Here is a 13,406-nt window from a genome sequence, read left to right on the forward strand (position 1 = left end):
CGGGTTGGGGGGGGGGGTGCTGGTGGTGTGTGCTCCCCTTTCCCCCACAGTGGAATTGGTCCAGAACCTAATTTGCCAACTTAAGTCAATCAAACATTCCACTATCAAAAAAATATTTTTAAATGCTTAGGAAAATATGGTTGGAAAAGAGTGACCAGTAACAAACTCGGTGCAGTGACAGATTCTTCAGAGAAAACTGTGGAACTGGTCATTTCTTCAAATAATAGCATAACTTCTACAACTATTAGATTGAAATGTTAAAAAATAAAATAAAATAAGAAAACCACAGGGCCACCTGGCTGGCTCAGTCAGTGGAGTGTGTGACCCTTGAGCTCAGGGTTGTGGGGTCCAGCCCCATGCTGGGTGTGGAGATTACTTAAAAATAAAATCTTTTAAGAGAAAAGAAAACCATACACACATGGACGCACACCCCACCCCCCACTCTAGCAATTTTCTCTCCTTCACTCTGATTTCAAAATGCTTCAGAAGAAAACCTGCAGACTTACCCAGTCTCCTTTGCCAACATATTTTGTGTCTTCTTTACAACCTGACTTGCTAACTTTTTTTTCTTAAGTAGGCTCCACACCCAATGTGGGTCTTGAATTCACAAGCTTGAGATCAGGAGTCACATGTTCCCCCCACTGAGCCAGCCAGGCGCCCTCTGACTTGCTAACTTCTCCCAATATTGTGTAGGTGTCCCCTCTGCAAACTCCGTCAGTCGCCGGCAGGGTCCTGGCCCCACAGTGTGAGCCAGTAAGCCTTCTACTACCCTGGCGAGGAGCAGCAGGAATGAGTCAATATGCGTACTGGCGCGTGGCTACCAAGGCAACTGGGAATTCGCATAACATGCTTTTTGCTTTTTCTTTTAAAGACTTATGCTCGGCATACACGGGTGAAAACTGTGACTGTCTCCTTCTCTCTTTCCAGACCTGGCCAAGCAGGAGGCGCCATCATGGGAACTGACTCCAGCTTGGTGTGGGAAAGAAATGAACACACTGGGGGCGCCTGGGTGGCGCAGTCGTTAAGCGTCTGCCTTCGGCTCAGGGCGTGATCCCGGCATTTCGGGATCGAGTCCCACATCGGGCTCCTTGGCTGGGAGCCTGCTTCTTCCTCTCCCACTCCCCTGCTGTGTTCCCTCTCTCGCTGGCTGTCTCTATCTCTGTCACATAAATAAATAAAATCTTAAAAAAAAAAAAAAAAGAAAGAAAGAAATGAGCACACTGGCACTGTTGGTAAGCAGAATGGTATTATTATTAATAGTTACAATTCAAAGAGCCGTGATGACTTTGGTAGACCTCCAGTTTCCATATTTCGTCCAGGACCATACAAAATGCCTGTGTAGGAAACAGAGTTCCTACTTTCACGTGTTGCAAAATATGAAAGATGAACAGAGATGACGCCTATCTCTTTCTCTCAACTCTTTCTAGTTGCATTTATGTGTACACATATAAATGTGTCGTCAACTTCTCTTTCGGGGACAAAATACGGGACACTTGCTCATTAAACCAAGTGCTTTTGGAAACAAGCGACCGGCGACATTGATGCTGCTCTCTTCTGGTCACGTAGACACTTGGTTTACCCGCCAACTTTGCCTTAGGCTGTGTGCACCGTGATCTTTAGCCGCAAGCCAGATATCCGTTTCCCAGTGAAAAACAGTTTTGGTGGGAATCGGGAAATCAGAGGCTAGCTTTCCGTTAAATACGTTTGGGAAATAGGGGCGCCTGGGTGGCGCAGTCGGTAAGCGTCTGCCTTTGGCTCAGGGCGTGATCCCAGCGTTCTGGGATCGAGCCCCACATCAGGCTCCTCCGTTGGGAGCCTGCTTCTTCCTCTCCCACTCCCCCTGCTTGTGTTCCCTCTCTCGCTGGCTGTCTCTATCTCTGTCAAATAAATAAATAAAATCTTAAAAAAAAAAAAATCTAAAACGGGGGCGCCTGGGTGGCATAGCGGTTAAGCATCTGCCTTCGGCTCAGGGCATGATCCCGGCGTTATGGGATCGAGCCCCACATCAGGCTCCTCTGCTATGAGCCTGCTTCTTCCTCTCCCACTCCCCCTGCTTGTGTTCCCTTTCTCGCTGACTGTCTCTCTCTGTCAAATAAATAAATAAAATCTTTAAAAAAAATGTTTGGGAAATAGAGATTGAACAATTGCACCATACTTTGTGTAGAGAATAATCGAATGTTCTTGCTGACTGGTTTTGTCATTGACTTTAAGTTGTACATACATATTTATATTACTGCTCAGTAACTTATTTTTAAATTTTTCCACAAATCCTTTCAACAGCAATGACTTTTTAAAAAGTGCATATTTAATTAAAAAATACATGTATTATGTTACATTTCTCAAAAAAGTTTATGTAAATGTGTAAATTGCACAAAATGTCTGCTGACATTTACCATCCACTTTGGAAGATGTAGTGAAATCACTGGCTGCATAAGAACGAAGACATTAGCAGCTACATTGAAAAATGGTCAGTTTTGGGAGCCTGGGTGGCTCAGTCAGTTAAGCATCCGACCCCTGGTTTCAGCTCAGGTCATGATCTCATGGATTGTGAGTGAGATTGAGCCCCGAATTACCCCAAGCTGACTCCGAGCTCATGGGGAGCCTGCTCGAGATTCTATCCCTCTGCCCTTCCCCCACTCGAGCTCTTGCGAGAGTGCTCTCTCTCTCTCTCTCTCTCTCAAAAATAAATAAATAAATCTTTAAAAAAAAAAGGTCAGATTTAACTTGTGTCACTGCAGAAGGTACATTTAAAAATCATTCTGTTAAACATAATTTTCATCTGGGTCAAATGCTTGTTCTCAATTAATTTCAATCATTTCAATTTCTTCTGTTTTCTTGCATGATTTTAGCTGTTAAAGTGTTGGCTCCACTAGTAAAAGAATTATAAAAACAGTGTAAATTATGCCAATTTGATATCAGTTAGCATCATATGCATCGAAGAGAAAAATCAGTGATATTAATGTCAATAACGGGTAGATGTTTTTCATTCAATTCATTAAATCAGAGTAAAACTTTTGAATGGTCCTCCTCTGGAAGGTAAACTATCTGACTGCAGCATGAGAGCCCCTGTAAATTCAGTCGAAGAATTTAACACTGAAGGCATATTTATTTGTTTTTGTATTAATAATACAAATATAAATTTGCTAGAGTACACATTAGGCTAAAACCATTGTTCTCACTAAGTTAATAAATATGTGACAGATTAAAGAAACAAAACCAAACCGTGACCACCTCAGTCCGTAGACCTCCCAGAGTTGCTCTGCGTGAACTTCACTCTACACGTGGTTCTTCAAGAACACCAGATGCCACATTCCGCTGAAAGCTCTGCTTATCTATCGCAACGAAAATTCAGCAGTGATTTGCTCAAGCAAACAAAATACATAAGCTAAAGCTATCTTGTCAGATTATCAAACCTATCTATCAAAACCATCGGAATTTTGGGGTGCCTGGGTGGCTCCGTCAGTTAAGTGTTGGACTCTTGATTTGGGCTCAGGTCATGATCTCAAGGTCTTGGGATCGAGCCCCGAGTAAGGCTCTGTGCCGGGCGTGGAGCCTGCTTACTATTCTCTCTCCCTCTTCCTCTGCCCTGCCTCCAACTCTTGCTCCCTCTCTAAAAAAACAAAAAAACAAAAACCAAAAAAAAAACCACATACAGGAATGTTAATAGGAAAGACACAAAATAAATCAAAGAATTACAAATCTTACTGATTTTTAAAATGTTTCTTTCTTTTTTAAGTAATACCTACACCCAGTGTGGGGCTCGAACTCACAACCCGGAGATCAGAGTTGCATGCTCCTCCAACTGAGCCAACCAGGCACCCCCAAATCTTAATGATTTTAAAAATTACACATTGCCTGCAAAAGTAATCCAGACTATTTTAATTAGAGAGGTCTTAGAACGTGTTTTAATTAATCTTAATTACTGATAGAGCTCCTGCCCCCCATACCTTTCCAGCTTTTTTTTGCAAGTTTATTTTTCCATATGATCTTTAGTACCAACTTGTTGACAGTTGAGGGGATCACAATTAAATTTATAAACTAACCTAGGGAGAACTGACGTTTAATTCTGTTGATTCATGCTGTCCAACCATAAGGGACATCTTCCCATTTGCTTATGTCCCCTTCGGTATGGTTCGGGAGAGTTTTCAGATTTTCCTCAGGTGGACTTTGCACATTTGTAAATTGGCTTTTTCTCTACCATCATATCCACTGATTATTATTTACATACCTGAAGGCTATTTATTTCTGCCTGGTAATCTTATACCCTGCTATCTTACTGAATTCTTTTACTGAGTGAATTTTATTATTCTCAGCTTTAATATAATATTTAATATTGAATATTGATAGAGGTAACCCCATACAAAAGCTCTTTAGGGTATTCAATTTTTTTAAAGATTTTATTTATTCATTTGAGACAGAGAGATACAGAGAGAGCATGAGCAGAGGGAGAGGCAGAGAGAGAAGCAGACTCTGTGCTGAGCTGGTAGCCTGACTCGGGGCTCCATCCCAGGACCCCAGGATCACGAGCTGAGGGGATGGCAGATGCTTAACAACTGAGCCACCCAGGCATCCCAAAATAGGGGTTTTTATATTTATTTTATATTTCATATTTATTTATATATATTTGTATTTATTTTATATTACATTTATATATATAATATAGAATTTATTATATTTTTATATTTATTTATTTTATATTCTATTTAGATATATTTATTTTATTTTATATTTATTTTATATTTCATATGAGGGTTTATATTTTCCATTTCACATAGGGGCTTTTATATTTGCCAAAATAAAATACAGGTCTCCTCATGGTAGACACAGAGAGGCACCACTCGGATGCGCCTGCATGGGCATGCCTGGTTTTCCAGCCTCAGAGAGCGCATTAGGCAGACCGCCTCCAGCTGCCGGCGATTTCAGAATTGGCCACATCAGCAGAAAGCCGCCTGCCTGCAGCCCCTACTTGGGGACCGGAGGGGTGGTGGCCGCAGGCAAAGGCCCAGCTCTTTGGGCCCAACACCCAACACCGTGCTGCTGCGTGGTACTTGCTGGAGCTCCCTACTGGGTTAGTTGAGGCTTGTAGGACCCACATCATAGTAGCAGTTCTTCCTCTGCCCAGTCCTGCTTCCTCCCCCTTCCTGCACCTCCCATTACATCTCAGCATCTGCTTCTGGAAAATCCATCTGGGATACGGATTGCAAATACTTTCCTCTGTGACTTATGACTGGTTCGCTACAATTTTGTCCCAGTCTAGTCCTGCCTTACTGGCGCCATCTGTTGCCCATAGGTTATGCTCCCTTCCTCCCTTGGCCATTCAACACCTGGTTCACTGTCTCTGCACCACTGCCACCCCTGTGATCAGTCCTGGTCATTTCAGCATAGCCAGAGACGTGCCTTTTCACACCTCGGCCTCTCAGTCCCTTGTGTCGTCTCCTCCAGGAGCCTTATGTCCTGCCTCAACCATTCAGCCCCATGGTCACACCTTAGATTTTGTTATTACAAATTATTGCAACCCCCTAGAATCCTAATTTCATACACTCCACTCTCCAATCAGCTCCTCCTCTATTTCTAGCTCGTTCCTTCTAATACTCCAACTCCGATGATCCTTTGGTTTCACCATTCCCTTCAATGCATTCATCTCACCATTTTGTCATCTCCTAGACCGCTTCCGTACTTACTGTTAGGGATTGAATCGCGTCCCTCCAAATTTCCTATGTTGAAGCCCTAATCTCCAAAGTGATTGCATTTGGAGACAGAGCTTTTAAGGAGGCAATTAAGATGAAATGAGGTCATAAGGGTGGGACTCTCATCTGATAGGACTAGTCTCCTTATTAGAAGAGAAAGACATTATGCTAAGCGAAATTAGTCCAAGAAAGACAAATACTTAAGATCTCACTTATATGGAATCTAAAAACAAAAAACAATACAAGAAACCACGCTTCTAGATAGAGAGCAGATTGGTGGTTGCCGGAAGTAGGGCGTGGGGTGGGCGGAATAGGTGCAAGGGGTCAAAAGTAGAAACTTCTGGTTATAAAATAAGGAAGTCATGGGCTATCATGTACAGCACAGTGAGTAGAGCTAATAATACTGTATTGCATATTCGAAAATTGCTAAGATTTTACAAGTTCTCACCACAAGAAAAAAAATGTGTAAATATATATGGTGAAGGATGTTAAGTAAATACCTCTCGTAGCGATCCTTTCACAATGTGTACAAATACCAAGTCCTGTAGTGTATCTGAAGCGGATATGTTGTATGTCAGTTACGCCTAATAAAAAAGGATGAAGAAGAGGCACCAGAGATCTCTCTGTCTCTCTGCCCACACACATAGGAAAGGTCATGTGAGGACAGAGCAAGAAGGCAACTGTCTGCAAGCCAGGAAGAGAGGCTTCACCAGAGACCAACCCTGCCGGCACTTTCATCTTGGACTTCCAGCCTGCAGAAGTGTGGGACAGTAAGTACCCGTTGTTTAAGTCACCCAGCCCTAGTATCTCGATATGGCAGCCTGAGCTAATACACTTCCTTACCCAGTGAAAATGTCGTGATCAATCTTAACGAACCATTGTAAATGCCCTCAAGCCCCTGGGCCAGATCTCAATTTGTATTACTTGCTTGGCAAAACCCAACCCGTGGCCCCATCCATTCTCCCGGCTGCTCCGCGTCTGCGTCAATGTGGCAGAAAAACCCGGCTGCACAGAAGCAGCTCTGCTGGCCAGACTCCTTCCCGTTCCTGACCACTTACCCCCAGTGGGCATGTAACCTCCTGGCAGTGATTCTACATGCTTCTAGTCCGTTAACTCTCCTACTCGCGTACTTAATTATTTTACATCTTTCCCTCCCTCTCCACGCGGGTTTCATCCCTAACTCCCTGCTGATGGCCTTGCTCCCTGTTTCAGTAAGAGAGGCCGCCGGGAGAGCATCCCCCGCTCCTGCTCTCCGGCCGCCCTTCCAGCATCTCTCCGCGGGCGCTCTGCGTACTCCGCTCGGTTGTCTGTGCCCTCGCTCTGCGCCTGCAGTTTCCCTCCAGCACCGATATTTACTCGCTGGTGGATGGGTGCCGCCAGCATTCAGAGATGCTGAGTTATCTCCCAACACCCACTCCCCCAAACCGGAAAACACGGAGGCAGACTCCCCTTTACCCTATTTCTCCTTCCAGCTGTTATACTGTCTCTCTGCTCCCCTTCGGAGTAAAATCCTTCAAAATAATGGTCTGTTCTCACCAGCTCTCATTTCTCTCCGTCTGTTCCCCCTGAAGCCCCGTCAGGCAGGTTTTCACCCCTGCTGACCCTCCCGCGCCGGCCCACGCTCTGCCCTCTTTCTCAACTGCTAAGCGGCATTGGACAGAATTGGCTGCCGTCTCCTTTCTGAACACATTTTCTTTACTCGGTTTCCAGAACGGCCTGGTCTCCTGCGGACCCCTCTACCTGAGTAGAACTTCTACTGTCCCTCATCTCCTTTCACGTCCTTCTGGCTCTACTCCAAGCTCTCCTAACCCGGGAGCCCTGCCCTGCCTAGCCTGTGTAAAACTGCCATCCTCTTCCAGCCTGCCACATACATACTTTCTATCCCCTTTCCCTCTTCCGTTTGTGTCGTTAGCACGAAGCCCACCTAACCTAACCTATTTGACCTCCATACCGTGTTTGTTTTCTGTCTTCCCGTTAGGATGGGAGCTCCACGGGGGAAGGAATTGTTGCCTTCTTTCCTTATTCACCACTTTATCCCCAGCATCTAGAAGAGCGTCTAGCATATAGCAGGTGCTCAGTAAATACCCACTGAATGAACAGTAACGCCAACTTGCCCATAAATATGAGTAGTTCATCCCCCGCCACAAGGACATCTGTAAAGATTTCCGTTTCTACCTAGGCAAAGAAATGCTGTTCATTTGATTATGTCTTGGTAATTCAGGTATGTTTTTAGCAATGAGCAAAGGCTAACCCAGTCACCATGAATCAAAGACTTCTGAAGAACTTCTTTCCCAGGTTGAGGCAACTTTATCCTTCAGCAGTGATCAGGTCAAACTGTAAAGGAAGTGGGTAGGCCTTCCTGAAACTGTTACCTGACCGGCAGTGCTCCCATCACCCACCATGAGCTCAGGGTGGTAGAAAGCCAAAATGGGATTTTAAAAAGGAAATTAGCCAAAACGTATAGACCAAAAGGGTCATATGTCTTGCCCATAATTCTCAAGATCATAAGAACTGTAGCCAACAGAAGAACAGGATAGGCTCGTGTAACTTCTTGTGGCCCTGCCAGTGGCCATCCATTTGGAAAATATTTATGTATTCAGTGGCATTTTGCTACATTATTCCAAAGCACTTCTGAAGTATGTCGGAACTTCTATTCACAGGAACAAGAAGCCTGAAAGATCACCCTGGCGAAACTGAACTATAATCTACAAACTGAAGATTGCATAGACCTTAAGACGCATCAGAGAGAAGCATCAGTCGAACTTCCCTGGGGGGAGCCATCCCAGCGTGTACTTCCCGCCCACATAACCTAAGCCAGGCTTCCCGCCTCAAGAAGACATCCGCGCCAGAGGCATGGCAGCTTCTCAGGCCTACTTCATGGATGTTTAACCTTAGCCTTAAGAACAACTTGGCTGATATTTTATACGGGCTCCTTATTTGCTCTCTGAATGCCAGCTGACACTTATCCTACCAATGGAGTCTGGGCGTGGGCCAATTTGTGAGTAACATACGAGGTTACAACTTTAAAAGAGTAAGTCTGTCACTAACCTCTCTTCTCCAAGGAAAAAACCTTAAGCAAATTAGCGATTTCTTTCATTGGATAAAAAAAGGCCTTGCTTGATTTTTACCTAGAAAATGTAAAGACACAGTGAGCGTGCGGTCCCCTCTCTTTTGGCCAAGAGACCAAATTGATGAGGTCGATTCTGCCAAGTCACCACGGCAGTGGACCCGCTGTCCCTTCTGAATGCACAGGTTTGGTTTGGGTTCTTGCTTATAAGGTACAGAAAATGGGCCATTCCAAAGGGAAAAGGATCTTCCCCTCCAGACAGAAAAGGACTATCTAAAAGATTAAGAAAAAATTTCAAAGTCACTGATGGGCCTTCATCTGATTGTTGTTGTATGGCTTTGGTATGTCAAAATCCGGGGGTAAAAATAGTGCATTTTCCTTAAAACTGTTCTTTCTGTTCATAAAGAAACTTCACATCTCCAAGTATTGGGTCAGTTCTCAAGGGATACCCAAGACACTGATACCCCTCCTCTAGGAGGACTTTTGCAGCCCAGGGATGCAAAACAGTGTTCTTGATTGCTGCTGGAATGGGACCAATAAAGCCTTCCAAACGCACCGTCCCCAGCGTCATTTCCCATACTTCCATACTCTTTCCACAAATAGCCATCGCCATTAAAGTGTTTCAATGTTTCATTCAAAATGGATTAGTTCCTGTGGCCAGTAGCCAATGTAATTATAATGAATGTTGTATTAATCCTTATGATATTTCCCTGAATTCAATACATCACTGTATCTTAATCTTCCGCTGTTCAGTTGCTCAATTGCCCAATTAGACTGTCGGTGATCATTTATTGGGACTTATTTCATCTGTGGTACATGAGCTGACTTTTGGCATCCAAGGAATTGGTCTGGCGTATGTGATTATGGGGATATTATCCTGGTTATGCACCACTTCTAGTCTCTCCCCTAAGCAAAATTATAGAATCTCAGAGAAATAAGTGAAACGGAAAGGCTTTGGACATTAACTTTCCAAATATACGGTGTTGCCAGGTCCATTAAGAAAAATTATCCAAGATTTTAGAACAAGTTGGTAATATCACATATAATAACACTCCGGAAGATATTACAACAAAAAGACTTCTGCCGCCAGCAGTATGGTTCACTAGAAAATGCCCTCCTGCTTAAAAACATTGATACTGGATAAATTTCAACAAATAGATATTCATACACTTTGCTAGGACCTCAAGACACTAAAGAAAACCTTCAGGGGTCTAAAACAGATACAGATTGCTGGAATTGGTGATAAGCCAACGTGGAAGCTAGGCTATCATGGGGAAAGTGTCCATATCAGAAACCTAAAGCTTTGGGGGTAAATAAACATTATGGGGAATAAGTCTTGGGCTTGCATGAAGGCAGGAACAAGAAAAAACCTGTCTGTCTCTGTTGTGATTCAAGTGAAAATTAATAATAATAATAATGATAGCCTGTCCAGAGTTCTAACCATGAACCTGCCTTCTCACGAGTCTGGGGTTCAAATCTGTATCATTTAACCTTACAGGTTGTTTAGCCCAATATGAGCAAGCTATTAAAAAAAAAATCTACCACATGAGGAAATAAGCCACCGTGAGATAGAGGCAGCAGAAATAGAAACAACAAGACAGTTTAGAGGTTAACATTTTTTAAAGTTTATTTGTTTTGGTAATCTCTACACCCAGTGTGGGGCTTGAACTCACAAACCCGAGAGATCAAGAGTCTCACGCTCCACTGACTGAGCCCGCCAGGCGCCCCTAGAGTTTAGCATTTAAAAAGCAACCAGTGTGGGGGCGCCTGGGTGGCTCAGTCGTCAAGCGCGCGTCTGCCTTCGGCTCAGGGGGATCAAGCCCCACGTCAGGCTCCTCCGCTGGGAGCCTGCCTCTTCCTCTCCCACTCCCCCTGCTTGTGTTCCCTCTCTCGCTGGCTGTCTCTCTCTCTGTCAAATAAATAAATAAAATCTTTAAAAAAAAAAAAAAGCAATCAGTGTGATCTGCCATAGATTAAAGATGAAAGTATAAGATTATCTCTTAAAAAATAGAAAAAAAGCATTTGACAAAAATCCAACGTAATTTTGAAGAAAATGATAGCTGTGCAAGGACGTGCTTTACTACATACCAAGACTTATTATGAGATATGATTAAGACATAGGCATTAGTGCAGGCACAGACAGGTAAATGGGACAAAACATACATCCTAGAAAGAGACTCACGCACACAGGGACTGTTGCTATATGACAGAGCTGTCCCTGAAGACCAATGGAGGAAAAGAAGTCTTTTCGCTAAATGGTGCCAAGACAACTGGCTATCTGTATGGAAAAAGTGAAGTTGGACTCCTGTCTCATAGCATATACTAAATTATTCCTAGGTAGACTAAATACTTTGTCAATCAGGATCCAGGCAGGCAAAAGAAACCACATGAGTAACGTGAACCGGAAAAATTGAATATAAAGAATTACTAACTAGTTACAAGGGGATCAACTACTTAAAGAAGTAGAGAACTACAAATAATTCAGGCATAGCAGACGCAGGGAGCAGCCACCACTTCTATGGCTACGGCAGAGCACCCAAGAAAGGAGCACATTTGGAAGAGCGCCCCCCCCAACCCACCCAAGGCTGGGTTGCAGACCTCATTGGGGAAGGAGTTGCTGCGCTCCACTGGTTGAGAGAGAAGGTGCAGGAAACCGCCGACTGGGGAGCTGGCCAAACGTACTAGAAAACCACCTCTTGGGTGCCAGCAAAACTCAATGAGAAGCCACCCAATGGCAAGGAAGCCACTTACTGGCAGCCGCGCCTTTGGAACCAGAAGGGAAAGCCCCAAGACCAGGAAAAGTACCCTCCTCTTGCAGTGTCTCTCCAGCACCCTCTTCTGGCAAGATTTAGAATTGTGTCAGCTGACAAAGGAGAACCATTCGAACGGTCCAGCTCCAGGATTACAAAGCAGGACAAAAGAGGGTGCATTCGGAGCTGAGCAGTCCTAAATTGATAACTGCATAAATATCTGAAGGTGAAAAGCAAAACCGTAAATCTTTTAGAAGATACTATAAAAGAAGAGCTTCATGGCCTCAGTGTCCCGGGGGCATTTACAGCACCAACCATAAAGGAAAAGATGGATCATTTAACTAAATTAAAATACTATTTGACAAAAGATACCATTAAGACAGTGGAAAACTAATCCTCAGAGTGGCAGCAGCTGTCTGCAGCATATATAATCAATGAAGGACTGGAATCCAGAAAATGTAAAGAGCTCCTGTACATGGCAAACATATTTTCCAAACATAGTAGCTCCCATCCCAAGTGCTCTTACGTAGTCTGACTTTCTAATCCTCCAGGAATTAAACATCTTACATATCAATAATGAAAAGAAAAAGGACATACAATCCAATAGTACATTGGGTAAAAATATTAAACAGGCACTGCACAAATGAGGAAATACATGGCCAATAAATGTATGAAAAGTTGGTTAACATCATTGGATTCAGGAAAATGCAAATTAGACCACAGCGAGATACATCCAAAGAATGGCAAATTTTTTAAAGTCTGACAATCTCAAGAGCTGGTGAGGAAGTAAGTAATGAAAATTTTCTTAGACTGGACCCTCTAGAAAGCAGAGCCCGAGACAAGGATTAAGACAAGGACTAATGCTCTATTTTAGATGTGCCAGCTGAGGGCAGTGAGATGAGAGAGGAGGGGAAGGGAGGCAAGGGAAGCTAGGGTGCAATGGGATGCTTACTGACCACCACAGATAATGCTGCCATAAACTTCTTTGTTCCTGCGATCTGCTTCCCAGGTGCACAGAGTTTTGATTCATGCTTTGCAACTAACTTCGAAGAGACACAGCAGATTGTTCATTAAACACGGTCATTCTTCATGTGACAAGGGTTGGAAGATGAACTACGCTTCGGAAGAGGGAAAGAAGGCTCCCGGCTCCTAGCTCTTCTTGTTTCCATTTCCTTTTCTTGTTTCCAGGCTGCTTCCCATGGCTCTCTGGCAGATCTCCATGGTGGGGATTTCAGCCAAATCCGGAACTGGCCAGGTGACCCGGGGCAGTTGGGGTGCTCAGGAAGAGAGAGAAAAGGAGGCAGGGTGTCTGGGTGGCTCAGTCATTAAGCGTCTGCCTTCGGCTCAGGGCGTGATCCCAGCATTATGGGATCGAGTCCCACATCTGGCTCCTCCGCTGGGAGCCTGCTTCTTCCTCTCCCACTCCCCCTGCTTGGTTGGGTTCCCTCTCTCGCTGGCTGTCTCTCTCTCTGTCAAATAAATAAATAAAATCTTTAAAAAAAAAGAGAGAGAGAGAAAAGGAGGCATTTGAGGGAATCTGAAGACACAGGAGGTTTGAGTCACACATACTCACATACAGGGCTGAGGAAGTGCTGAACTGACGCGCTGCTTCAGGAAAAAGTTCGGCAGCAAAGTTTACGATGCATGTACCCCACAGCCCACCAGTGCTACTCCCAGGTTCATACCTTTTTGAAATCTGTGCACATGGGAACCAGATCGCACGAACAGAAATGTTTATAGCAGCATTATCTGTAGTAGTCAAAATCTGGAAGTAACTCAAAAAATGCCCATCAGCAAGAGAATGAGCAAATAGATGATCGTTTGTTCTTACCGTGTCATACTACACACACTGAAAGTGAACAAACGGTGATAACACAGAGCCAGATGGATAAACTCAAGAAC

This window comes from Ursus maritimus, unplaced genomic scaffold, assembly GCF_017311325.1.
Source record: "Ursus maritimus isolate PB19 unplaced genomic scaffold, ASM1731132v1 scaffold_12, whole genome shotgun sequence".
Classification (NCBI taxonomy): domain Eukaryota; kingdom Metazoa; phylum Chordata; class Mammalia; order Carnivora; family Ursidae; genus Ursus; species Ursus maritimus.